This window comes from Hyperolius riggenbachi, chromosome 12, assembly GCF_040937935.1.
Source record: "Hyperolius riggenbachi isolate aHypRig1 chromosome 12, aHypRig1.pri, whole genome shotgun sequence".
NCBI classification, from domain to species: domain Eukaryota; kingdom Metazoa; phylum Chordata; class Amphibia; order Anura; family Hyperoliidae; genus Hyperolius; species Hyperolius riggenbachi.
The window spans coordinates 171,509,891-171,535,148 of NC_090657.1; the positions used below are offsets into that span (position 1 = coordinate 171,509,891).

General features: G+C 44.5%; 1 protein-coding gene across 5 annotated transcripts in view; it reads right to left on the reverse strand.

Annotated features, from left to right (window-relative positions):
- ZBTB46 (zinc finger and BTB domain containing 46) overlaps window positions 1-25,258 on the reverse strand; it is a 215,531-nt gene that overhangs the window by 171,344 nt on the left and 18,929 nt on the right. For all 5 annotated transcript variants that reach the window (XM_068262362.1, XM_068262360.1, XM_068262361.1 and 2 more), the window contains exon 2: window positions 18,687-18,792. The gene's annotated coding sequence lies outside the window, so the exon portion shown is untranslated. The remainder of the gene's footprint in view (window positions 1-18,686; window positions 18,793-25,258) is intronic.

A 25,258-nucleotide genomic window follows, 5' to 3' on the forward strand; every position in this document is an offset into this window, starting at 1 on the left:
GGACAGTCCCTTTTTGGGAGCCATGTCCCTCTGTCCCTCTTTTACCCTCATTTGTCCCTCTTTCAGGACTTTGTCCCTCTTTCTATGTAAATATATATATTTCTCTACTAAAAATGTGTTTGATTGACTCTAAACTTTATTCCCAACCTTTAAATTGATATATTACTAATTTTAAAATGTTACTATGAAGGTAAATGAACCAGCATAGAAAGGACCAGTGTGGTTTGAAATATTAAACAACATATGTTTCTTATGAAATCTTTATGGTATGCGTGACTAGAGGCATGGTAAGGGCGTGGCAGGGGTGTGGCAGGGGCATGGCTTAAGTGTCCCTTTTTCTCATCTCAAAAAGTTGGGACGTATGATATTGGTATGTAGCCCCGCCCTCCCACTGAGGCTGTTTATTAGGCTAATTGCTGACCCCACCCAGAGCATTCTGGGAGACCAGCTATGTCTTTGTACTGGCCTTAGAACTTTCAGTAACGAACATTCTGCAGAGATCACTTGCCAGTACTAAAGATGTCACCACCAGTGATAAATTTCAGAATGTACATCGGGGAGAGGAAAGATGTTACAATGGGCAGACACTACCATATAATATATATAATATATATATAGCTATATATAGCTATATATCTATATATAGCTATATATCTATCTATCTATCTATCTATCTATCTATCTATCTATCTATCTATCTATCTATATAATTTCTGGTTGCTTTTAAAATGTGACTACCTGGGCAGTAGAATCCTCTTGGGCGAGCACATTCAAGCTAGGCAGGCATGATCTCAGAAACTGGACGCGCTTCTGGGGTTCTTTCAGGAAGTAAAGGAGATTTGCACGAGCGCTTCCTTTCACTGGGCGTGCGCGAATACTGGGCATGCGTGGTTGAAAATTTGTGCATGTCCAATTCAAATGGGCCCTTTCACGACCCCGGTGAACTTTCCTGGACTGTCAAAATGGGGAACGGGAAGGGCATCAGAGGTTATGAGCAGCAGTAAATGCTTTGCAAAGCTTATAAGATCCCCACACTTCATTACATTTTTAGGTTCACTTTAAAGGTCATATAGATGGCTCGATTACTGTTGTCCAGAACAATCACTGGTGATTGTTTTGGACATCAATTTGTATCCACTTTTTCCACCACTACAGTAGATCTACGTCCTCTGTGACTTCATCTAAGCCACGAGGACGTAGATATACGTCTTGCAGTTGAAGCACAGCTGTGCTGGGCTCCTGTGCAAAACCTCCAGCACTATCTGCTGCAGCACTATAGCCTGGTGCACACCAAAAACCGGTAGCAGATCCGCAGATTTTGAAACGTTTTTTCTTATTTTTCTGTAGCGTTTCAGCTGGCATTTTGCGGTTTTGTGAAGCGTTTTTGGTGTAGTAGATTTCATGTATTGTTACAGTAAAGCTGTTACTGAACAGCTACTGTAACAAAAAACGCCGGCAAACCGCTCTGAAGTGCCGTTTTTCAGAGCGGTTTGCGTTTTTCCTATACTTAACATTGAGGCAGAAACGCATCCGCAATCCAAAATCTGCAGCAGCCCGGTAGTATGCGTTTCTGCAAAACGCCTCCCGCTCTGGTGTGCACCAGCCCATTGAAATACATTACCCAAGCAGATCCGCACCCGCAAGCGGATCGCAAACCGCAGCCGAACCGCTCTGGTGTGCACTAGGCCTAATTGGTGAATTGGAATACCGTATGTGTTCCTAGAGCCAATAAGATTGATTTTTACCATTAAAAATACTTTTATTTTCTCAGTTCATAGTGAAAAATACCCACTGTAGAATTATTTCAAAATCAAATATAGTCACCATATATTGTGACAGGAACATAATCTACATTTTGCAATAAACTGTAGAAATAGCAACAACAACAAAAAAAAGTGTTATCTACAGTAGCTCTTTTTATTTTTAAACTGGAATTGGTAAAAGTGAGAAATAATGTGTTTTTTCTCTTTTCTCTTGTTTTTTCCATTAAAATGCATAAAAAATGTTCAAGGGGAAAATGCCATACAATGAAAGTCTAGTTTGTCTTAAAAAAAAAAAATGTATATTTAATTTAGGTCATAAGCAGGGATAAAGTTATTGCTGATTAAATAGTGACATAGCTAAAATGTCAAAACTGCTCTGGTCCATAAAGGGGGTCTGCATGCGAAGTGGAGACAGATAAATGAGTGGTATAGCAGCGAGACAGACAGCAGAAAGCCGCAGCAACGACACTGATGCTAGATATTTTTTGCACAAAATAAAGCCATCTAGATCCCCTTGAAAGAAAAACCCACAATCAGTCTAAAACCATGCCTACCTACCAAGGAATAGCAGCCCTAACATGCTATCAATGAGCAGAGAGGTGTGGCTTCAACTGGCACACCAATCACTCTCCTCCCTGCATGCTCATGTAAGCAAAGGGGACTGTGGATCAGACAGACTGGGAGTGAGCAGGCATCTGCAGGTTGCCGAGAAAACTATTGCTGCAGGAGGTTCGTTTTTAAATTTTCAAAAAAGTGCATAGTGTTTTGCCAGACTTTCTCTTTATGCAGCGTTAATTCTATGGTTGTATGATATAGTTCATACATTTGCAGATGTGAAGGCTGCGTGGCTAGACTGCTGTGATAACTGTCTCTGTTTTCTCCATTTTCTCCAGGCTGTCTGAGTTCTCCGGATCATCCCTATCTGCCTGTAAAGATATCTTCAGTGGGGATTCTCTCCGGGGCTTCTGAGTTAGCAATATGTTTTCCAGTAACTCTAGTGTGTGGGGGTCAGACCATGTGAGCCGGTTTCCCCTCTCCCCCGTCCCTTCCCTTGCATGGTACGGGCTGGACTCCCTGCACCAGGTATAAGTAAGCCCTGTGTAGGAGGTGGTATCCCCTTCTATAAGTGGAGTCTGGTGTTTGTAAGACAGCCAGGACTGTTTTATACAATAAATAAATCTAAAAAACAAAACAAATAAACCCCTCGTGCTGGTCTACCTGTGTGGGAATCCCAAACACAGCAGGGTCATCCACATTAACACATCTCTGCTTCCATGAAAGCAGGAAGTAGACATACTGCAGATTTATTGCAGGATTTGTATCAACTGTAACAAAGAAATGTTTTTCTTTAAAGGTTATTTTGCTGTTGTTTATCTTATAAAGCAGAGAGGACGTTCTAAGCTCAGCTCCGCTTTAAAGAGAGTGAAGTAAAAATATAAAGAAATGAGCATTGCCTCAGCAGTGGGAGGCCTCTAGACAGCCCAGAGTCTTCCCGGATCCTCCTGGGGCCCACTTGTTTAGGGCTGGCTCACTCTAAGCCAGTGGATCTCAACCTTTTGAGCACATATACCCCTTTGTGAGTCATACCTAAGCAAATGTACCCCTTACCGAAAAGGAAATACTGTTGAAAACAAAGAAAACCTTGAGAATACCCCATGAGGAGATGGACTGGCCCAAAACCTGTCAGTTCTGTCAGATTTTAACTGCCTACTTTTTTTGCAATAGTGGTCCTTTAAAGAAAAACATTTTTTGATACAGCTGATACAAATCCTGCAATAAATCTGTATTGTGTCTACTTCCGGCTTTCATGGAAGCAGACATAGGGTTAGCATCCTGTGTTTACAGAATTAGCTGCTCTGCCTGCCTAGGCAGCCAGCTGACGCAGCTGAGAGATGAAATTACAGTGGTGACTAGTCACAGATGAAGGGTAGTTAGACTTTCTAAATACATACAGGGTGCATTTCTCTCTGTTTTCTTTCTGTCCTGTGCAAGAGTTCAGGTCCAATTTAATCCTTTTCTGCAGTGTCATTGCTGTATATGTAAATGTGTAATACAGTAACTGTGTCTGTATACTGGAGCAGCCGGAAACCACTGTTACTTATCACTCATGCAGTCTATGAGCATGCAACGGATATCATCGCGTATCATCAGTGTACAAGTCATCTCGCAACTAAATCTCTCTATTTCAGTGTGCAGGTTCTCTCTCTCTCTATATACACCCTATATATGTTTTTAAGGAAACTTGATGGAAACCATGGCAACAGTATAGGGCTTGATGTTAAAGAAACCAATATCTCTCCATTCTCTGTTTGTTAGTTTATAAATCTGCACAAAGCAGAAGCAAAATGTATTGCTTCCTTCACATGCCTACAGAATTTCTAAGTTTACTGCAATGGCACATTAATTCCACAAGGAGATGGTATTCTATTCATCTGAGGAGATGTAGGCATGCGTACACAGAGGTGGGGGATCACTCCCACCTTAGTAACGGCTGACAGTCATGCGAAGAGGCTTCTTTCCCAGAGAAGCATATCGAGAGGTTCAGAGAAGTGATCAGGTAGTAATCACAGGTGTGCCAGTGATTATTATTATTATTATTATTTAGTATTTATATAGCGCCGACATATTACGCAGCGCTGTACAGTGTATATATATATATATATATATATATATATATATATATATATATATATATATATATATATATATATATATATATATATATATATATATCTTGTCACTAACTGCCCCTCAAAGGAGCTCACAATCTAAGCCCTACCATTGCCATATGTCTATATTATGTAGTGTAAGTACTGTAGTCTAGGGCCAATTTTAGGGGGAGCCAATTAACTTATATGTATGTTTTTGGAATGTGGGAGGAAACCGGAGTGCCCGGAGGAAACCCACGCAGACACGGAGAGAACATACAAACTCTTTGCAGATAGTGCCCTGGCTGGGATTCGAACCAGAGACCCAGCGCTGCAAGGCGAGAGAGCTAGCCACTACACCACCATGCTGCCTTGTTAACCCTTTGGGGACTGGCTGCCTAGCGAGGATGCGACCAGAGTGGAGGGGCCTAGAGCTGCTCATCGCTAGAGCCTGGGAGGTGAGTAAAGGCTGCTGTCAACATGGGCGACACCTGGCCACACTGGGGACACCATGCCCAGCTAGCTATACTAGGGATTCGTCTGCCTGACCATTTTTTTCTTTTCCATTTCAGGTTTGCTTTAACAATATAAAATTTGGGAAAGAGTCAGGCTCTTTCACACTAGAGGCTGCGGTAGAAAAGGCTGAAACTCAGCCTTTTGCTTAACGCCAATACATAGCGTTTTCGTTTCGTTTTCAAAGCGTTCTACAGCTCATATGAAAACGTATTTTTTTTTTTCTTCTATAAAAATAAGTGAACAAGTCAGCTGTAAAAAGCTTTGAAAACGCTTTGAAAACGCTGAAGTTGGCATTTTCCATTGACTATCATTGAAACGCCAACAGCCAACTTCGGCTGTAAACAGCCCTGAAAAAGCTCCTGGGAGCGTTGAAACGCAACGCTCCAAAACGCTGAGTTAGATGTGAAAGGTAAAATGAAAGTCTATGGACTTTCATTTTACCTTGGAAAACGCCAACTTCGGCTGTGGAGTTAAAACGCCGAAAAAGTCCTCTGGTGTGAAAGGGCCCTTAGGCATGCAGGATGGGAATTCGTTATTTGTCGGAATTGGAGTTGATGCACTAAATTGTGGTAATATTGCCATGCACAGACATTGCACAGCAATATTACCCTTACTACGGGCACTGTGTACCGTGAGTTATGCTATTACCGCGACCCGGTGTACTAGCAAGACCACTGCTATGGTAACGTGAGCTACTAACAGGTCGCTGTAATAGCATAACTCACGGTACACCGTGCCAGTAGTAAGAGTAACATTATCGTGAGATGTCTGGGCACGCCCATATTAACACAATTTACTGCATCAACCCCAAAGAGCTGCATGTATACCGTATATGATTACCAGCAGGTCATGAACTGTTTACTTGTGTTACATAGTAGCATCATTCACCATTGCCTCATACGTACCTGTTAAATACATGAATTTCAGCTGCAGATCCATAATTATAAATGTAATTTCCACGTATATATAAAAAATTTTTTTTTACAGCAAACCCAAAAGACCCGCGCCTTGATCACAATCGCGAAAAAATGAAAATTGTAAAATACAAAAAACCCAGACAAAAACACATAAATAAAAAGTACATTTCTCCCAGAGTAAAATGTGTTATAAATTACTTTTCTCCTATGTTACTGTCACTTACAGTAGGTAGTAGAAATCTGACAGAACCGACAGGTTTTTGACTAGCCCATCTGCTCATGGGGGATTCTCAGGGTTTTCTTTATTTTCAAAAGCACTTAGTGAACAGCAGTTGCTCATACCAACTTCCAGAATAGTGTGAAAACGGGTAGAAGGGGCAGCCTGCATCTCTGTACAGATCCTTTCCAGGAAGTGCTTTTGTAAAGATTAAATGAAATGCTGAGAATTCCCCATGAAGAGATGGACTAGTCAAAAACCTGTCGGTTCTGACAGATTACTACTAACTGTAAGTGACAGCAACATAGGAGAAAAGTAATGTATGGATCATTTTATTCTAGAAGATACATACTTCTTATTTGTATGTGTACACATGTATTTTAAATTTTATAATGCTTTGCGATAACGGTCCTTTAAACTGTGATCAGGAGCGGTTGCCACAGGAAGAGGGTGTATCATGTGACCTTTTAAACTGCAGTTGCTTCATATCACTTTCACTACTGTGTACATAGCACTACCCTCTCCTGTGGGAAGGACCTCCCCCTGCCAACTCAGAACCAGTCAGACTTTCAGTTCTAATGGCTGCTACACATGCAGTTCCAAGGGAAGTGATATGAGAACTCGGGTGAGGAATAGTGTAATTTATTTCATGATGCATATACATAGTAAGTTATGTAATTTTCCCAAGTCCCAGCAGTAATTTTAAAGGAGTTCTGTGGGGTTTGTTGAAAATAAAAACAGACACTTACCTGGGGCTTCTATCAGCCCCCTGTAGCAGTAATGTCCCACACCGCCCTCCGCCGCCGGTCTAGCGCGTCATGCCATCCAACTGCGGCTCTCGCTCCCGCGCGCGTCAATGGAAGCCTACTGCGCAGGTGCAGTACAAGAAAACTTCGTACTGCACCTGTGCAGTAAGCTTCCGATGACGCGAGCGGGAGCGCGCATTATTCGTCTTGTTAGATGAATAATTGCCCGGTGCTGGCGGCGGGGAACGGCGGGTCGGAGGACGGCGTGGGACATTACTGCTACAGGGGGCTGAAAGAAGCCCCAGGTAAGTGTCTGTTTATATTTTCAACACCCCCCACAGAACCCCTTTAAGGTACACATTAAGATTGCCAATCTTAAAATGGCTTAGAGATTCATAAAATATATTACATACCATTTTACTGGGCTGAAGTGAATTTACCAAAATATTATCTCAATCCTCCATATGGGATGAGGTCTTATTTAACCACTATGGCTAAAAATGTAAAATACACGTGTACACATACATTACAAGACATACATTTCACCCATAGAAACGCACTATAAATTACTTGTCTCCTATGTTGCAGTCGCTTACAGTAGTCAGTAAAACTCTGACAGATCTGACAGCTTTTGGACCAGTATATCTCCTCATAAGGGATTCCCAGCATCTCCTTTATGGTTTACAAAATCACTCCTTGTAAAGGATCTGTACAAAGATCTAATCATTTGCGAACTATTTGGCAGTTGGGCTGAGCAACTGCAGTTCAGTAAGTAAATAAAGAAAACCCAGAGAAACCCCCATGTGGAGATGGACTAGTCCAATCAGATCAGTCAGAATTGGACTGCGTACTGTAAGTGGTAGGAACAAAGGAGAAAAGAAAATTATAGCGCATTTAACCTGGAAGAAACGTGTTTCTTGTAGACGTGTATTTTACATTTTACATTTTTTTGATTATAGTGGTCCTTTACATATGAAATACACTTTATATTCCTGCCAGCAATGAACACCAGCGGCAGATCTGTGGAGGAGTGGAATGGAAAGCCCTTCAGACGTAACAGGTTGTCCGCCAGGCCTCCATCGCTCCAGTTTTTGTCGCGCTGTCTCAGAACAGAGAAAATGGATGCAAATTGTCCAGGAAGGCTACGGTGAGACGGCCCTCCTCCTGTCACTGTCCTCATCTGTCACCTTACTGCTGTCTCCTTATCTCTCTGTCACCTTCACATTAATCTGTCGCCCTCAGCTTCCCTGCCAGGTCTTAAGCCCACCACCTGCCCCCTCTTCCATTATTCCTCAAGGCAGCGGCTGGTTGGTGCTACGCTATTTTGGGCAACGTCCTTAACACAAGAATCCACGTTTAACCCTGTTTTCCATTACCCCCTGCTATACTGTGCCAGAAAATTTCTTCAAAAAATATTCCATCGGCCTGAACCATACTCGGGTCTGCTTGTCCAAGAAATGTTCAAGGGAAACGTTTAACAAACAAGTTACAAGCTATACGTGGGTAGAAAACACACACAAAAAAAAGCTAAACAAGTTTTGTTCAAAATGAAATTTGTTTTTAATGGCTAACTAATATATGGAGGCCAGGGCTGTGGAGTCGGTACAAAAATCATCCGACTATGAAACCACTGACTCCGACTCCAAAATTGCTCCGACTTCCGGCTCCTTAGTCTAATTTTTACAAAGGCTATGGATTTGGTTAAAAAATGATCAGACTCCGACTCCTCAGTTTATTGAAACCACCGACTCCAACTCCAAGTACCCAAAATTGCTCTGACTCCACAGCCCTGACGGAGGATGCCATATTTATTTCCTTGCAAACAATGCCAGTTGCCTGGCAGTCCTGTTGATCTTCTAGCATACGTAGTGTGAGTCAAAACCCTGGAACAAGCATATGGCTAATCGGGTAAAACCTGAATCAGCTGAGTAAGGTGGCCATACACTGGCCCGATTCGCGGCCGTTTCGACAGCAGATTCGATCCTGGGATCGAATCTGCTGCCAATCGTTCGCGCTAAACGCACCCGCCGATCCGATTTCCTCCCGAAATCGGATCGGTCCGTCGATCGCGCCGTGCGGGAAATTACCCTCGATGGCCCGCGGGTAGGGTGCGTGTCGCTAGCGGCGGCCAATCTGATCAGGTATACATTACCTGACGCTGGCTCCCGGGTGTCTTCTCCGCGCTGCACCGCTCTGTTCCGGCTCCATCCCGGCGCTTCCTGTGTCACTGCAGTGACCAGGAAGTTCAAATAGAGGGCGCTCTATTTGAACTTCCTGGTCACGGAGTGACACAGGAAGCGCCGGGATGGAGCAAGAACAGAGTGGTGCGGTGCAGCCCGGAGAAAACGCCCGGGAGCCAGCGTCAGGTAATGTATACGGGGGGGGGGGGGGGGGTCACAGGCGGCAGGAGCAGCTCAACAGATTGTGATCGGTTTCAGGCTGAAATCGATTCACATTCTGTTTGCAGTAAAGGCAGCCATACGATCCCTCTCTGATCAGATTCTATCAGATAGGGATCTGTCAGCTGGTCGATCTAATGGCAAATCGACCAGTGTATGGCTACCTTAATAGTACCTGATCTGCTGCATGCTTGTTCAGGGTCTACGGATTCAAGTATTAGTGGCAGGGGCAACTGGCATTGTTTAAAAAGGCTCCCATTAATGCAATTTAGATGCAATCTTACAGTGAAATGTATTTTTGATTCCTGCAGACATCTGGGTATTTTCTTTAAATAAACAAAAAATTATTCTCCAATGAAGCCCAGTTATCAACCTTCGGTATTATGGCCCATTGTGCTGCCCTAATGTTTCCTACTAAATGATGAGCAGATGGTGTAGGTAAACTCTCCTACTACAGTACATGGAAGTGGTCAAATCGGCCAACCATTGACCAATCAAAATTAGATGTGTGGACCAAGCTTCAGAGCAGGCTGCAAACAGAAATGGGAAGATCATTTAGAACAGCACTAACTTGTGTAGCATGGATACGTGTCACAGTAAATCTTGTTTTAAAGGGGAACTGAAGAGAGAGGTATATGGAGGCTGCCATATTTATTCGCTTTTAAGCAATACCAGTTGCCTGGCAGCCCTGCTGATCCTCTGCCTCTCATACTATTAGCCATAGCCCCTGAACAAGCATGCTGCAGATCAGGTGTTTCAGACTTTAACATCAGATCTGACAAGACTAGCTGCATGCTTGTTTCTGGTGTTATTCAGATACTACTGCAGAGAAATAGACCAGCAGGGCTGCTAGGCAACTGGTATTGATTAAAAGGAAATAAATATGGCAGCCTCCGTATACCTCTTACTTCAGTTCCCCTTTAAAAGGAACCTGAGATGTGAGACATATGGAAGCTGCCATATTTATTTCCTTTTAAACAATACCAGTTGCCTGGCAGTCTTGCTGATCTTTCTAGTGAGTAAGGTCTTAATCACACACCTGAAACAAGCATGTAGCTAACCTTGCACGGTGGTGCCTTGCAGCACTGGGTCCCCGGTTCGAATCCCAGCCAGGGCAACATCAGCAAGGAGTTTGTATGTTCTCCCGGTATCTGTGTGGGTTTCCTCCGGGCACTCCAGTTTCCTCCCACACCCCAAAAACATACAGATAAATTAATTGGCTTCCCCCTAAATTGTCCCTAGACTATGATACATGCACTACACGATACATACATAGACATATGACTATGGTAGGGACTAGATTGTGAGCCCCTCTGAGGAACAGATGAGTGACTAGACAATATACTCGGTTCAGCGCTGCGTAAAATGTCGGTGCTATACAAATACTTAAATAAATAAATAAAAAATTGTGTCAGATTTGTCATAGACATCTGAAATACATGCTTGTTCAGGGTCTATGGCTTAAAGCAGTGGTTACTAAACTTTTTTGGGTGAGGGCACCCTTGATGGCTTTGAAATTTTTTCAAGGCACCCCTCGGCAAAAACAACTACAGAAATGCCATTATGACCCTTATCAGGCAACGACTCACTCCAAGTAGCTAGTGATGCTTATTAGGCACAGGGATTCCTCTCATGTTCAACTTCATGGTCACGGGGACTAAAGGTTAACTAGCAGGTAATGCAGCCAAATTATACATCAATGTGCAGTTGCATTACCTACCTGATGGTATTGCATAAAGGATCGGGATGCATGCCGCGGCACCCAATTTGAGAACTCCTGGCTTAAAGTATTAGAGGGAGAAGATCAGCAGGACGGCCAAGTAATATGCATTATTTTAAAGTAAATAAACATGTCAGCCACCATATCCCTCTCACCTCTAAATGGAACTCGAGGTGTGAGACCTATAGAAGCTGCCATATTTATTTCCTTTTAAGCAGTACCAGTTACCTGGCTGTCCTGCTGATCTGTTTGGCTGCAGCAGTGTCTGAACCACACACCTGAAACCAGCATGTGGCTATTCCAGTCACACTTCAGTCAAAAACATCTGATCTGCTGCATAATTCCTCAGGGTCCAGGGCTTATGCCTGGTACACACCATGCCATTTCCCATCAGACCGGTCGAATTGATTATTTGGCAGCCTCAATATCCCTCTCATTTCAGGTGTGCTGTAACTGAGGTGGAGTGTCACTATAAGCTGAAGGTCTCTGTCCACCTTTAGGCGGTTGGAAATCCCCCCTCTCCTCTGTGCTCTTTGTTCTCTGCCCCCGTGAGGAGCAGATAGGGGAATACACAGTTCCTCTTAGGTCCCGGCTAGTGAGAGGGTTCCCCTTTCTGGCTCCCTAAAACAAACCCTCTGGTGTGCAGGAGGGGGAGGCCGCTTCCTCTTCCCTCTCCCTCCACTTCTCCAATCAGGAACAAACACATTTGTTACCTGCGTTAACCCCTTCTGCTCCGCTCGGCTGTTTACAAAACAATACACCGGCTTGCGTCCTGCCAGCCCGAACCAGTCCATCCTGTCAGCTGAACCAATCAAAGCAGGTAACAGGCCGGCGCAACCCTGACAGATCACAGGGCTTTCTTCCACTATGAAACACGATCGCAATTGCGTTTCAAACTAATTTCCACAAATGCGATTGCGATTAAGCTACTATATTTAGTATAGTAGAGCTCAATCGCATACAAGACACGGCAGGATGGCAATTGCGCTCAGGCCAAGATCGCAACGCAATGTGATCGCACTAATGGAAATGGCCGCTGCCATGTCCATTAGGGTTACTGTACCCTGCGTTTTGCGATCCGTTAGCAATTGGAATCAAATCGTATGGCGCAGGGCAGTGGAAAAGGGCCCTAAGGAGGACGGACGCTAGGGATTTCGGAGGGAACTGTGTCCGCTAAATGGCAATAAAAAAAATTTTCTTGAAGGAATCATCAATCAAATTATGCTACGCCCCCCCCCCCCCCCCCCCCCACACACACACTTACCGGAGGCTTCCTCCAGCCCCTGGCAACCACTATGTCCCACGCCGCAGCTCCACTCCCAGCTGCCGGACCGGGGTCCCCACTGGTGCAGAGAACGACCTCCAGGGCTGGAGGAAGCCTTGGGTAAGTAGAGCTGGGGGCAGCATCATTTGATTGAAGATTCCTTTAATGAAGAGAACTACTCTCGTGTTCGACATTGGGGAACACAACAGAACTATTTCAGGACCATTTCCGTAGGGCCGGCAGAACCTGCTTGTTCCCCCTCCCCCAAAGAGAGCAGAGAAGCAAATCTGTACAGTGATGAGGGTAAACTGTCACCCAAAGTGATCATGAAAGATCATTTCAGGCAACATTGACTAAAGCGCAAAGTTAAAGCGGTTATAATTCTCAGCTTGTAATACTTGACCCCTAAGCCCACATTTACACTTACTGCATTGCGTTACATCGACCGCTGCATGCTGCTGCAAAAATCTCGCCAATACAAGTGTAACATTTGCAGTGGCGCGGTATACCCGGAAGTGAGGCATATTATAAATGGAAAGTATGCCTTAATGTTTTGGTCGCACCACCGCAGTAAAGGGCAGTGCAACTTCTGGCTGCAGTGCGATCATTGAAGATCGCACCACACCAAGTGTAAAAGGGCCCAAAACAGTTATAGCAGTTTGCATGGAGTTTACATTTTTCCTGCGTTCTTTGGGAGTAGACGGTGTTGCCTCATTGATACGAAAAATGTACTGGTGGCATAATTATCTTCCAGGCAAAACAGAGCTGCAGCAATTGCAAAACGCCCACAATTTAGCGAATCATAGAAGTGCCTCGATTTCACCGTGATTCCCGGAACATTTTGGCCACTGACACAATAGCTCTGTGATCGCTCCCAAACTTCTGTAAGCAGCGTTTTGCAATCGCAAGGCTGCTAGTGGCACCATCCCCATAGGGATCCACTGAAGTAGTGCTTTGCTGCTGATAAATCAGCGCTGCAAAAGCGCTCCTAGTGGGTGCCGGCCCTGAGACTGCAAGAATCAACGCGGACAGCTAAGCCTTGCATGAGTCTATGGTAGCTTGATCCAGCACTCCCTGATCGAAAATCGACTATGAAACAGTGATCGATTATATAAAAATCAATCGTGAAGTAACTCTGTCAAGTGCTGCAGAAGATGTCAGTGCTTTATAAATACATAATAATGATATGATGGACTAGGGTATAGTAAGGATTGGAATGTAAGCTCCCCTGAGGAAATGTCAGTGCAATGTAGTGCAATAACTTTGTATGCTGTAAAGTGCTTCAGCAGATGTCACGTCATGATCAGTACACAAGGTAAAGCGCCAGTGCTTTAAAACCCTACGGGCCCGTTCTTACTTCAGCGATTTGCATTAATCACCAGCGATTAACGCAAACACATAGCCTGCACCATTTTCAGACAATTTGTTTCAATGCTATAGAAGCGCTAAACGCGATCGCAGGAAAATCGCTGCAGTGTCAGCGTTTTGCGCTTTCAAGTGTGAATGGAGCCTAAAGGACAACTGAAGTGAGAGGGATATGGAGGCTGCCATATTTATTTCCTTTTAACCAATACCAGTCGCCTGGCAGCCCTGCTGGTCTATTTGGCTGCAGTGGTGTCTGAATAACACCAGAAACAAGCATGCGGCTAATCTTGTCAGATCTGACAAATAATGTCAGAAACATCTTATATTTCGCATACTTGTTCAGAGGATATGGCTAAAAGTATTAGAGGCAGAGGATCAGCAGGGCTGCCAGGCAATTGGTATTGCTTAACCCTCCTGGCGGTTAATTTTTTTTGCCACTTAGGCAAAAATCCTTTTTTTTTTGTTTTTTTTGTTTCATGTAAAGCTACCAGAGTGGTAGCTACATGAAACACCACTAGAGGGCGCATGTGTCCCTCTAGTGCGATCGTCGCCGGCATCAAAAGCAAACAGGGGAACGCGTATATAACGCGCTCCCCTGTTTGGCTTCTCCTGTCTCCATGGCGACGATCGGAATGACGTCATGGACGTCAGCCGACGTCCTGACGTCAGACGTCTCCGATCCAGCCCATAGCGCTGCCCGGAACTCATTGGTCTGGGCAGCGCAGGGCTCTGGCGGGGGGGGGCCCTCTTGCGCCGCTGCGTGCGGGCGATCGCCGCAGAGCGGCGGCGATCGAGCTGTACGCGCGGCTAGCAAAGTGCTAGCTGCGTGTACAGCAGTTTAAAGTGCGCAAATCTCCCCACCAGGGGCTGAGATATCTTCCTGCGCGGCATAGCCCGAGCTCAGCTCGGGCTTACCGCCTGGAAGGTTAAAAGGAAATAAATATGGCAGCCTCCATATCCCGTTTATTTCAGTTGTCCATTAAAATCGTTATTATGCAATCACTGGTTGTGACACTCTGGGCCATATGCGATTCACTTTTTCCTGAGTTTTCTTCTAAGTGATATTTTCACAACTTGTAACTAAAATGTCTTTTAAACCACCAGCAAGCAAGAAAACACTGAAAATAAATTTGATAGTTTCTTTTTCACCAACTTTGGGTACTTTTTCAATTGTAAAGTGCTGAAAATGTAGTTTAAAGAGAAGATGAAAATGATCTCCTAGGAGAAAACTCAGGTTAAAAAAATGAACTGCATATGGGCCCTGGAGTTCTTGCTTTTTCTGTCCTCCCACACAAAAAAAGTGACCAGATATCAGTTGATGAACAGTTTTCCATTTCAGCCTGGGACTTGTAGTCCTCCTCTGTGTCTGACCTCAGCCTGCATTCCAAGTGAGGATGAAAGCTGTAGTGGCCCTCTGACAATCTGGGTGGACAGGTTTATCTGGCAATAAGTGAGGTTGAATGGGGCCTTTATTTGTGAGCGTTAAAGCAGCTGCGCCCCCCTCCCCCTTTCACCTCCAGGAGGTACACTTCCCTCTCTGACCCTGAAAATTCCTAACCTGTTCCCCTCCCTCCAGGTGTGCACCCCTCCCTCCCTCCCTCCAGAACAAAGGGCAACGCGCACCCCGCCCCTCCTGTTATTCTGACTGCACCCTGCCCCCACACCGCTCTGTGTGCACACCTGGGGCAAGAGGTGCTGCAGGCCTCTATTCTAGAACACCGCCACCACCGCTGCTGGGGTATACATTACATTACACAGTACAATGGTGACAATGGTTCCCCAGACACCAGGCCTTCCGAGGTGACAGAACACTTTCACTGACAGCGTTTCCCCCCTCCCCCAATCCCACCATCCACTAAACCATCCACTCACATATATACAGGATCTCACATAAGTGAATCCACTGCTCATATCTCTGTAAATATTTTATTACATGGTGAAGCCTCGGTGGAACGTGTCCTGTTATACGCTGTATGGTCTTGGCCACAGTGCTGCAGTTTCCGGCTAGGTTCACAGTGGTCAGTTGCATATTGCACATGTTATAATGACTGTGAACTGCAATGGGCATTAGACATAGATGTTAATTAACAGACTACATGCAGCGAGTTGGAATAACATGAGCAGCTATAACGCAGTACTGTGAACAGGCCCATAGGATTGTATGGGCAGTGGGTTGGCATGCAGAAATATTCTGCAGCACAACTGAGCGCTGTGAACTAGCTCTATGAGTGTCAGCAATCTTCTTATAGCCTATGCCATCCTTATGCAGAGCAACATTTAAAAGAAACCAGACACCATAAAAACAAAAAGTTTTATACATACCTGGGGCTTCCTCCAGCCCCCTCCGCACAGATCGCTCCCACCAGTCTTCTGTATCGCCGCTACTGGCTCCTTTAACTTTGGACATTCGTGGCCAGCCTGCGCAAGAGAAGTGTACCCTCTACGTATCTCTCTGGCAGCTGAAGTTCAGAGCTTCAAATTTGTACGCCTCAGGCAGGGTTCTCATTCATAATTACCAACAATTCTACATTTTTTTCACATGCATTCTTACCATATAAATTCATGTTTATACGCAACTTTCCATGCATGTTCCTTACTGCAGAGAATAAGGGTGCGTTTCCACTAACGCGAATTCGCATGCGTTCCCCGCCTGCAAATTCGCATAACCAATAAAAGTGAATGAGCCTGTGTCCACTTGTCAGGAAAACGGAGCGTTTTCTTGTGCAGGAAAAATCTGCTCAGCAGAGTCATCCGAATTCGGACACCGCACACACGCATGCGATTCGCATACAATGTATTTAATAGGGAATTCGCATGGTGTTTTTTCATGCGAATTTGCATACGATTTCGCATGGAATCAATGAAAAAGCACACAGGCACTGACCTGGTTAAATTCGCACACAGCGTCATCCATGCGAAATATGAATGCGAGTTCGCGGTAAAATTCGCATACAACCGCATGCGATTTCGCTTCTGCATGCAAATTCGTCCGCGGAGAATCCGCGGCGATTTCCCACCGCACTAGTGGAAACGCACCCTAAAAGTCAATGGGAATTTGCATTCCATATGCACATTTATGCTGCAAGATATATATATATTTTTTTTTTCCCAACAGAAGTGTGATTCTCCATTGACTTCCATCAGATATGCGGTAAATGCATTTTTGCACATTGGCATGCAAATTTTAAGTGTGAACCCTGCCTTGATTTTCTTGCGGCCATCCAAAGAATTTTGGCCTCACCGTTGGTTATATGTGAAGGTAAACGCTTTAATACATTCAGGTCTGTGTAAAGAATAATGGTTATGTTCATATTCTATCAGTGGGTCGGACCAAAACTGTTGCTCGCGGAAGCAGGGAAAATAAGACCCACAATTCAAAACCTTGAAACAAAAAAAGTACTTTTCGTGAAATTATCACAAACCTCTACCCCTAATCACCAATGCCTGTCTCAATTAGATTTCATCAGAATTCTGGGCAAAATTAAATCAAATCGCGCGGCCACCAGCACTGCGCTAATCTATGCCATACAAAGTAACACAACACTGTAGATCCGCCCCCTACCCTATCAATTAAAATCACTGAGGCCCCGTTTCCACTACAGCGAATCTGCATGCGTTTCCTGCATGCAGATTCGCTTAAGCAATAGAAGTGGATGGGCCTGTTTCCACTTGTGCAGTATTCTGTGCGGTTTGTCGTGCAAAAAAAATCTGCACGGCAGGGCCATCAGAATTCGCACGCCGCACACCCACATGCGATTCGTCAGTAATGTAATAGGAAAACCGCAAGCGTTTTAGTCTTGCGGTTTTCCCGGCGTTTCCACGTGCGTTTTTGCTTAAAAACCCATGTCAATGCATGCCGGCATTGACATGATTAAAATCACGTTACGCAAACCACGAGCTATTCCGCGTGAAAATCCGCATAGAAACGTCAACGAAACCGCATGCGGATTCGTTGCAGCGATTTTCCCGTCGAAATCGCGCCGCAGTAGTGGAAACGGGCCCTCAATCTGACCCACATTCCATCAATAAACCTTTTAAATCTGGCTCACCATGTGGTAGTCAGAAGATCCCCGTCAGGCTTGGAACCCACTAGCAGCCTTTTCTAGGCACCAGAAATTTGTAAAGCGCTTGCGAATGTAATGCTTTAGGGAATTTTTTTTAAAATAACAACCCATAGGCCCCGTTCACATCACAAACGCGGATGGCCACGCATGCGGAACGCAACGCATGCGAACGCACGCCATCCGCGTTTGTGTGCGTTGCGTGGCTGATCCCATCACTGAAAAGTGAATGGGACAGCCACGCGTTTTTACAAAAAATGCGTGCAGCATGCGTTCCCGGACCGCACAGGTGTGAACATCAGACATTGCACTCTATGCAATGTCTGATGTCGTGCGTGTCGGTCACCTGCACGCGTTTCCAAAACACGGCTGGAAACGCGTGCAGTGTGAACGGGGCCTTAGGTGGGATCACACCCATAGCATTACATTAGCCAGAGCTTTTCAAATCACAAGCGCTTCGAAACGTACTGCTAGTGGGTTCCAGGCCTCAGATTTGATTGAAGTGGATGTTGGAAATGTGGATGAAATATCAGCTAGGGCGGGATGGCAGAGTAGTTGTCCTGCAGCGCAGCTGGTTCCAATCTGGGCCAGGACCCTATCTGCAAGGAGTTTGTATGTTCTTCCCGTGAAATGTTAATTGACTAACTCTCAAGCAACCCTCAGATCTGATAACACAATAAGGCGGAGATTCCAAACTCCTCCCACCTAATAGTACACGTCTGGATAAATCCAGGCCAGCATTTCCACATTACTTAAGTTCTTCAGTGCTCCTCAACCCTGGAGAGTCCATGTACAGATGTTCAATTACTTTCACCCGATACAATCATTAGTAATTAACTTTAGGTGACAGCTCAAGATTGACTGCTGTACAGACACGCTCCTTGGCTGTCTATAGGTCAACCAGATTTGCTATATGAAGATGGGGGGGGGGGGGTTGATTAAGCGATCAACAGTAAATCGACTAATGGCCCACACACTGTAAGCAAGATCCTATGTGATTATCCTTCTTTATTTGATCTGAACAATGTTTTTACAACCACTGAGAGAATTGCTGGTAATGGCCTCCTTACCTAATCAGCCAGCGAGGGTCACGATGGTGAGATTCTCATGCTTCTATGATGGGCCCCAGCTGTAGTCTCTCTTCCGGTTTCATACAGCGCTTCCCTGTGGTCACATCTGTAACAAACAGAAGCTCTATTATTAATACAGTCTGCAGAGATGGTATAATGTAAACTGGGGTCTAAAGCACAGCATCAGCTTAAAGTCATCCTAATGAGGCTTTCACTCTTCACTTCCGCAGACCCATTCCAGCTCTGGGACCCCCAAAAAAGGGCTTGTCAACAGCTTGTGCAGACTGGCACCGTCCTGCTTGGTTTCTTCAGAACTACTGCGCAGGCACGAGCTCTCTGCACCTGCATAAGCTCTCTGCACCTGCAGGCACAAGCTCTCTGCACCTGCATAAGCTCTCTGCACCTGCATAAGCTCTCTGCACCTGCATAAGCTCTCTGCACCTGCATAAGCTCTCTGCACCTGCATAAGCTCTCTGCACCTGCATAAGCTCTCTGCACCTGCATAAGCTCTCTGCACCTGCATAAGCTCTCTGCACCTGCATAAGCTCTCTGCACCTGCATAAGCTCTCTGCACCTGCATAAGCTCTCTGCACCTGCATAAGCTCTCTGCACCTGCATAAGCTCTCTGCACCTGCATAAGCTCTCTGCACCTGCATAAGCTCTCTGCACCTGCATAAGCTCTCTGCACCTGCATAAGCTCTCTGCACCTGCATAAGCTCTCTGCACCTGCATAAGCTCTCTGCACCTGCATAAGCTCTCTGCACCTGCATAAGCTCTCTGCACCTGCAAAAGCTCTCTGCACCTGCAAAAGCTCTCTGCACCTGCAGGCACAAGCTCTCTGCACCTGCAGGCACAAGCTCTCTGCACCTGCAGGCACAAGCTCTCTGCACCTGCAGGCACAAGCTCTCTGCACCTGCAGGCACAAGCTCTCTGCACCTGCAGGCACAAGCTCTCTGCACCTGCAGGCACAAGCTCTCTGCACCTGCAGGCAAAAGCTCTCTGCACCTGCAGGCAAAAGCTCTCTGCTCCTGCAGGCAAAAGCTCTCTGCTCCTGCAGGCAAAAGCTCTCTGCACCTGCAGGCACGAGCTCTCTGCACCTGCCAACACGAGCTCTCTGCACCTGCCAACACGAGCTCTCTGCACCTGCAGGCACGAGCTCTCTGCACCTGCAGGCACGAGCTCTGTACACCTGCACAGCAGCATGGACCTGATCAGGCTCAGCTATTTCTGCTGGATGGTGCTAGTGCTCATGCTCATGGAGGCCACTCTTCGGGGTTCCCAGCACTAGAACGGGCTGCTATATGAGGAGAAAGACTCTTTAAGATACAGAAGATTTCCTCTCCTGAGGTTAGTAAGCAATTCTTCCTTTACAGAAGTCGCAGGTTTACTTGAAAAGGGAACACAAGGTGAGAGGGATATGGAGGCTGCCACATTTATTTCCTTTTAAATAATGCACATTGCCTGGCTGTCCTGCTGAGCCTCTGCCTCACACTGTAAACTATAGATCCTGAACAAGCATGTAGATTAGATGTAGATTAGGACAAATCTGAAATGATTAGCTTCTTGCTTGTTTCAGGTGTGTGATTTATACACTACTGACCAGAAAGATCAACAGGACTGCCAGGCAACTGGTATTGTTTAAAAGGAAATACATATGGCAGCTTCCATTGCTCTCACACTTCCTTTTAAGCTCCTCCTGCTCTCCATTTGACCATTCTTAGTAAACAAAGGAACTGCACAGGGTTATCAGCTAGGGCCCACAGGCACTCAGCAGGCCCTAAGCATATGCCTAGATTGGCTGCTGGATGATCCAACTATGTCCTTTTTCCTTATAATTATAACCTCCTGCCCGTAATGTTCCCCTGGAACAAGTATGCAGATGGTTCTTCAGGTATTCATGACCTGTGTACTTGTTCCAGGTCAGTAACTCATCCAGCAGTGCAGCTAGATGAGGATTACCAACGTACAACTAGCAATTTCACAATGAGGTCACCAATGGCAGCCTCTGTATCCTCTAATGACAGGTTTTACTTTATGTTAGGACCATAATTACAGGGAATACTGAAACACGCCATTCTCTTTCTTCTGCTGCCCTCTAGTGCTCAATATGGGTTTATTGCTTAATACTGAGTTTTTACTTGAAGCGGACCTGAACTCTTCCACAGGACAGAAGGAAAACATAGAGATTCGCGCCCTGTATAAATTTAGAGAGTTTAGCCTGTTTAATTCCCCCTCATTTGTGTCTAATCACAAGTTGTAATTTGATCTCTCCCTGTGTCAAATGACTGCCACGGCAGAGACAGCAGATAAGCTCATTTAAAAGCACAGGATGTTAACCCAGGAGTACTTCCTGGGTCACGGCTTGGCTTCCTATTGGAGGAAGCGAACGGAGGCAGAGAGCGGTGGGGGGAACATGCCTCTGGGTCCAATTAGATTCCAGTATGCCGCCTTGGGTTCTCTTTAAACAAGGGTGCTATATGTTATCTCCAAACATTCAACTTGGTACAGATATAACAAACTAAAATACAGTTAAAGAGGCCCTGTAGTGACATGTAGCAGAATGCAGTAAATAATCCAGGATACCCGCTTTTATGGAAACGATCCTGGTTTCAGCATCATAAACATTTTATATATTTATATATTACTTTATAATGTTATGTTGCCCCGCCCTCCCAGTGATGTCACAGCCTAGTATGTTTAGCTATGCAGAATTCTCCTCCCAGAGCATTTTGGGGGACCAGGTATTATTTGCCTTGGCATCAGAACTCTCAGTAACTAAACATTTCACAGAGCTGCACCTAACAGGAGTAGAGATGTTGCCACCTAAATTTATTTTCAGAATGTAAAAAAAATATGCAGTTTCATTGTTATTTTCACTACAGTTCCCCTTTAAAGGGAACCCGAGGTGAGAGGTATATGAAGGCTGCCATATTTACTTCCCTTTAAACAATACCAGGTGCCTGGCAGTCCTCCTTAACCTGTGTCTCTAATACCTTTAGCCATAGACACTGAACAAGCATGGAGCAGATCAGGTACGCTGACTCAGGTGACTAAGATTTTACTAAATTAACCATATGCTTGTTCCAGGGTTTTGAATCAGATACTACTTATGTACACTGAGAAAAGCATGGCCTCAAAAAAATACATCACCACACCGGATATTGAATACTAGAAAAATATCATATATTGAACATCATGGGATTAAAAGCAATTAAAACCATTAAGTGAAGAGTTGCGGGGCACACATCTCATAACAGGATAATTAGTGTTGTAACAAATAAAATGAGCGGACTACCCAGTGCGCTTCATGGGCCCTTATGCAATTCACTATTTCACCTGAGTTTTCTCCTAGGTGATATTTTTAAACTTATCAATAAAATGCCTTTTAAGCCACCAGCATGCAAGAAAATGCTCAAAATAGTTTTGATTGCACCGACTTTTTGGTACTTTTTTAGTTGCAAAGTGATAAAAAGTTGTTTTAAACAGAAGATGAAAAATTATCTCCTAGGAGATAACTCAGGAGAAAAAGTGAAATGCATATGGCCCATAAAGTGCTTTGTGCATCTCAAGTGTAAACAGAGTCAAACCTCAAAAATGCTTGTACTGGCGACCACACAAATATTACAATGTGCAAATAGCAAACAGTATGAGAAAATTGGAGATTGTGCATGGGAAGTATAGATCCCTAAAGAGGTGAACCATCTCAAAACAAATAAGCTGAACTAAATAAGGAGTTGTGGTGATGAGACCACCAAACAGCATGTGGAAGGCTTGAGAGGAAAGAAAAGTGTAACCAGTGTGCTGTGAGAGGAACACAGAGCTGTGCATAGAGAGAAACTTACCCAGGGGAGTAACGCCAGTCCCCACTACCGCTATCGCAATTCGCCAATATTAATTGGCTTCCTCAGAGTTAAAGGGAACCAGAGACGAAGCACCCTTATGTATTTTACCATATATATCAGTGGGAACATTAGAGAAAACCGGAGCAGTGCTTTTCAGCGCTGCTATATTTGGGCGCAGCCGGCGCCTCCATAGACTTCAATAGGAATCATTCCTATTGAAGCGCTCAGTGAGTAACGTCGGCTCCGTCAGAAGACAGAGCCGAAGTTGCTTAAAAACATAATAATTCGGCCTCCAGCAATCGCTGGAAGCCGAATTATTTCATTCCCCCACTATCCATGTCGGCCTGGAGGGGGAATAGTAATTAAATCGGCCCGGACTTGTGCAGAAGCAGGATCAGCCATATACCGCTGTATCCTGCGCCCAAGTCTACCGGCGCCGATTTCAAATGTACGCCTCTGTTTTATCCTTCACTGCTCAGCCTGCTTGTTTTCAGCCCTGATAAAATCCCCGACTGAGCATTCAGTCTGGCTTTTCTCAGGAATCTTTATAGCGGAGTCTGTGTTCTCTGGTGTCTTTTCAAGCCCAAGCCTGCCCCCTGCTGGCTGTTTATAGAAAATATCTTTGGGTGTAATCCTTTATATCGTGAAGGATCAAAACACAGTCCTCTTTTGGGGCAATCCACCTTGCCCACCAAGACTTATTTGTTACTTTAGAAAAGGACTATTGAAGCTAATGCAATCTCAAAAATACAAAAAAACTTTATGAAAAAGCTTTATTGACACATGTAGAAAAGTATAAAAACACACGGTTCTTCAATTTCAAATGGTAGATCTTCAGAAACACATAAACATAGTTTGGTTTGGCTCAATAAGCGGTTGTAGCTTTACGGGTATTTAATTTCAAGGCAACGACACATGTTCGTTTCGGGCTTTTATATAGATTTGTATGTGCCCTTCATCAGGCCGTTATACCCAACTCTGTGTGGCTCAACCAAAGGAAAAAGGACCAAACAGGCATCAAGAACCATATACTATGGGGCGTCTGAGCTCACCAGACGCACAAAATGACCTTCCCAACGGCGATAAACAGGCGCTGTTTATCGCCGTTGGGAAGGTCAAGCAGCGCCTGTTTATCGCCGTTGGGAAGGTCATTTTGTGCGTCTGGTGAGCTCAGACGCCCCCCAGTATATGGTTCTTGATGCCTGTTTGGTCCTTTTTCCTTTGGTTGAGCCACACAGAGTTGGGTATCACGGCCTGATGAAGGGCACATACAAATCTATATAAAAGCCCGAAACGAACATGTGTCGTTGCCTTGAAATTAAATACCTGTAAAACTACAACCACTTATTGAGCCAAACCAAACTATGTTTATGTGTTTCTGAAGATCTACCATTTGAAATTGAAGAACTGTGTGTTTTTATACTTTTCTACGTGTCAATAAAGCTTTTTCATTAAGTTTTTTTTTTGTATTTTTGAGATTGCATTAGCTTCAATAGTCCTTTTCTAAAGTAACAAATAAGCCCTGCTGGCTCTGCTCAGGAATCATTATAGCTAAGCCAGACTGAATGCTCAGTCGGGGATTTTATCAGGGCTGATAAGAAGCAAGCTGTGCATTAAAGAATGAAACAGAGAGCAGAGTAGGTGTTTATTGTCATGTTCCCACTGATATATATGGTAAAATACATGATGATGCTTTGTCTCTGGTTCACTTTAACCCATTCAGGTTCCGTCGTTTTCACGTGAGAAATGTTCACTTCCCATTCATTAGCCTATAACTTTATCACTACTTATCACAATGCACTGATCTATATCTTGTTTTTTCCGCGACCAATTAGGCTTTCTTTGGGGGGTACATTTTGCTAAGAGCCACTTTACTGTAAATGCATTTTAACAGGAAGAATAAGAAAAAAATGGAAAAATTCATTATTTCTCAGTTTTCAGCCATTATAGTTTTAAAATAATACATGCCTCCATAATTAAAACTCACGTATTGTATATGCCCATATGTCCCGGTTATTACACCGTTAAAATTATGTCCCTATCACAATGTATGGCGACAATATTTTATTTGGAAATAAAGGTGCATTTTTTCCATTTTGCATCTATCACTATTTACAAGTTTAAAATAAAAAAAATATAGAAATATTTCAACTTTCCATTGATATTTAAAAAGTTTGGACCCTTAGGTAAATATTTACATGTTTTTTGTTTTTTTTATTGTAATGGTTTTTTTTTTTTATACAAAAAATTTTATTAGGGTACTTTTGGGAGGGTGGGAGGTAAACAATAGATTTATAATGTAAATGTGTGTTAATTCTGTTTTTTTTTTTTTTTTTCAGATGTAGTATTACTTTTTGGCCACAAGATGGCGGCCATGAGTTTGTTTACATGACGTCACTCTAAGCGTAGCACGCGCTTAGAGTGACACATCGGGAAGGAACGGCCAGAAAAGGCGCAGCTTCCGAGAGGAGCTGTCGCTTTTTCAGCGGGGGAGAGGAATCAATGATCGGGCTTCGTAGCCCGATACATTGATTCCTTGGCTACCGAATCCGCGGCCGGGAGTGCGCGTGCACGATCGGCCGCGGGGGCGCGCGGTAGCGCGCATGATTCCTGGACGTAGAAACTACGTCCAGGAACCAAAATAGGTTAAAGCCAATTAACAATGGCGGTTAGTGGTAGTAGGGACTGGCGGTACTCCCCTGGGTAAGTTTCTCTCTATGCACAGCTCCA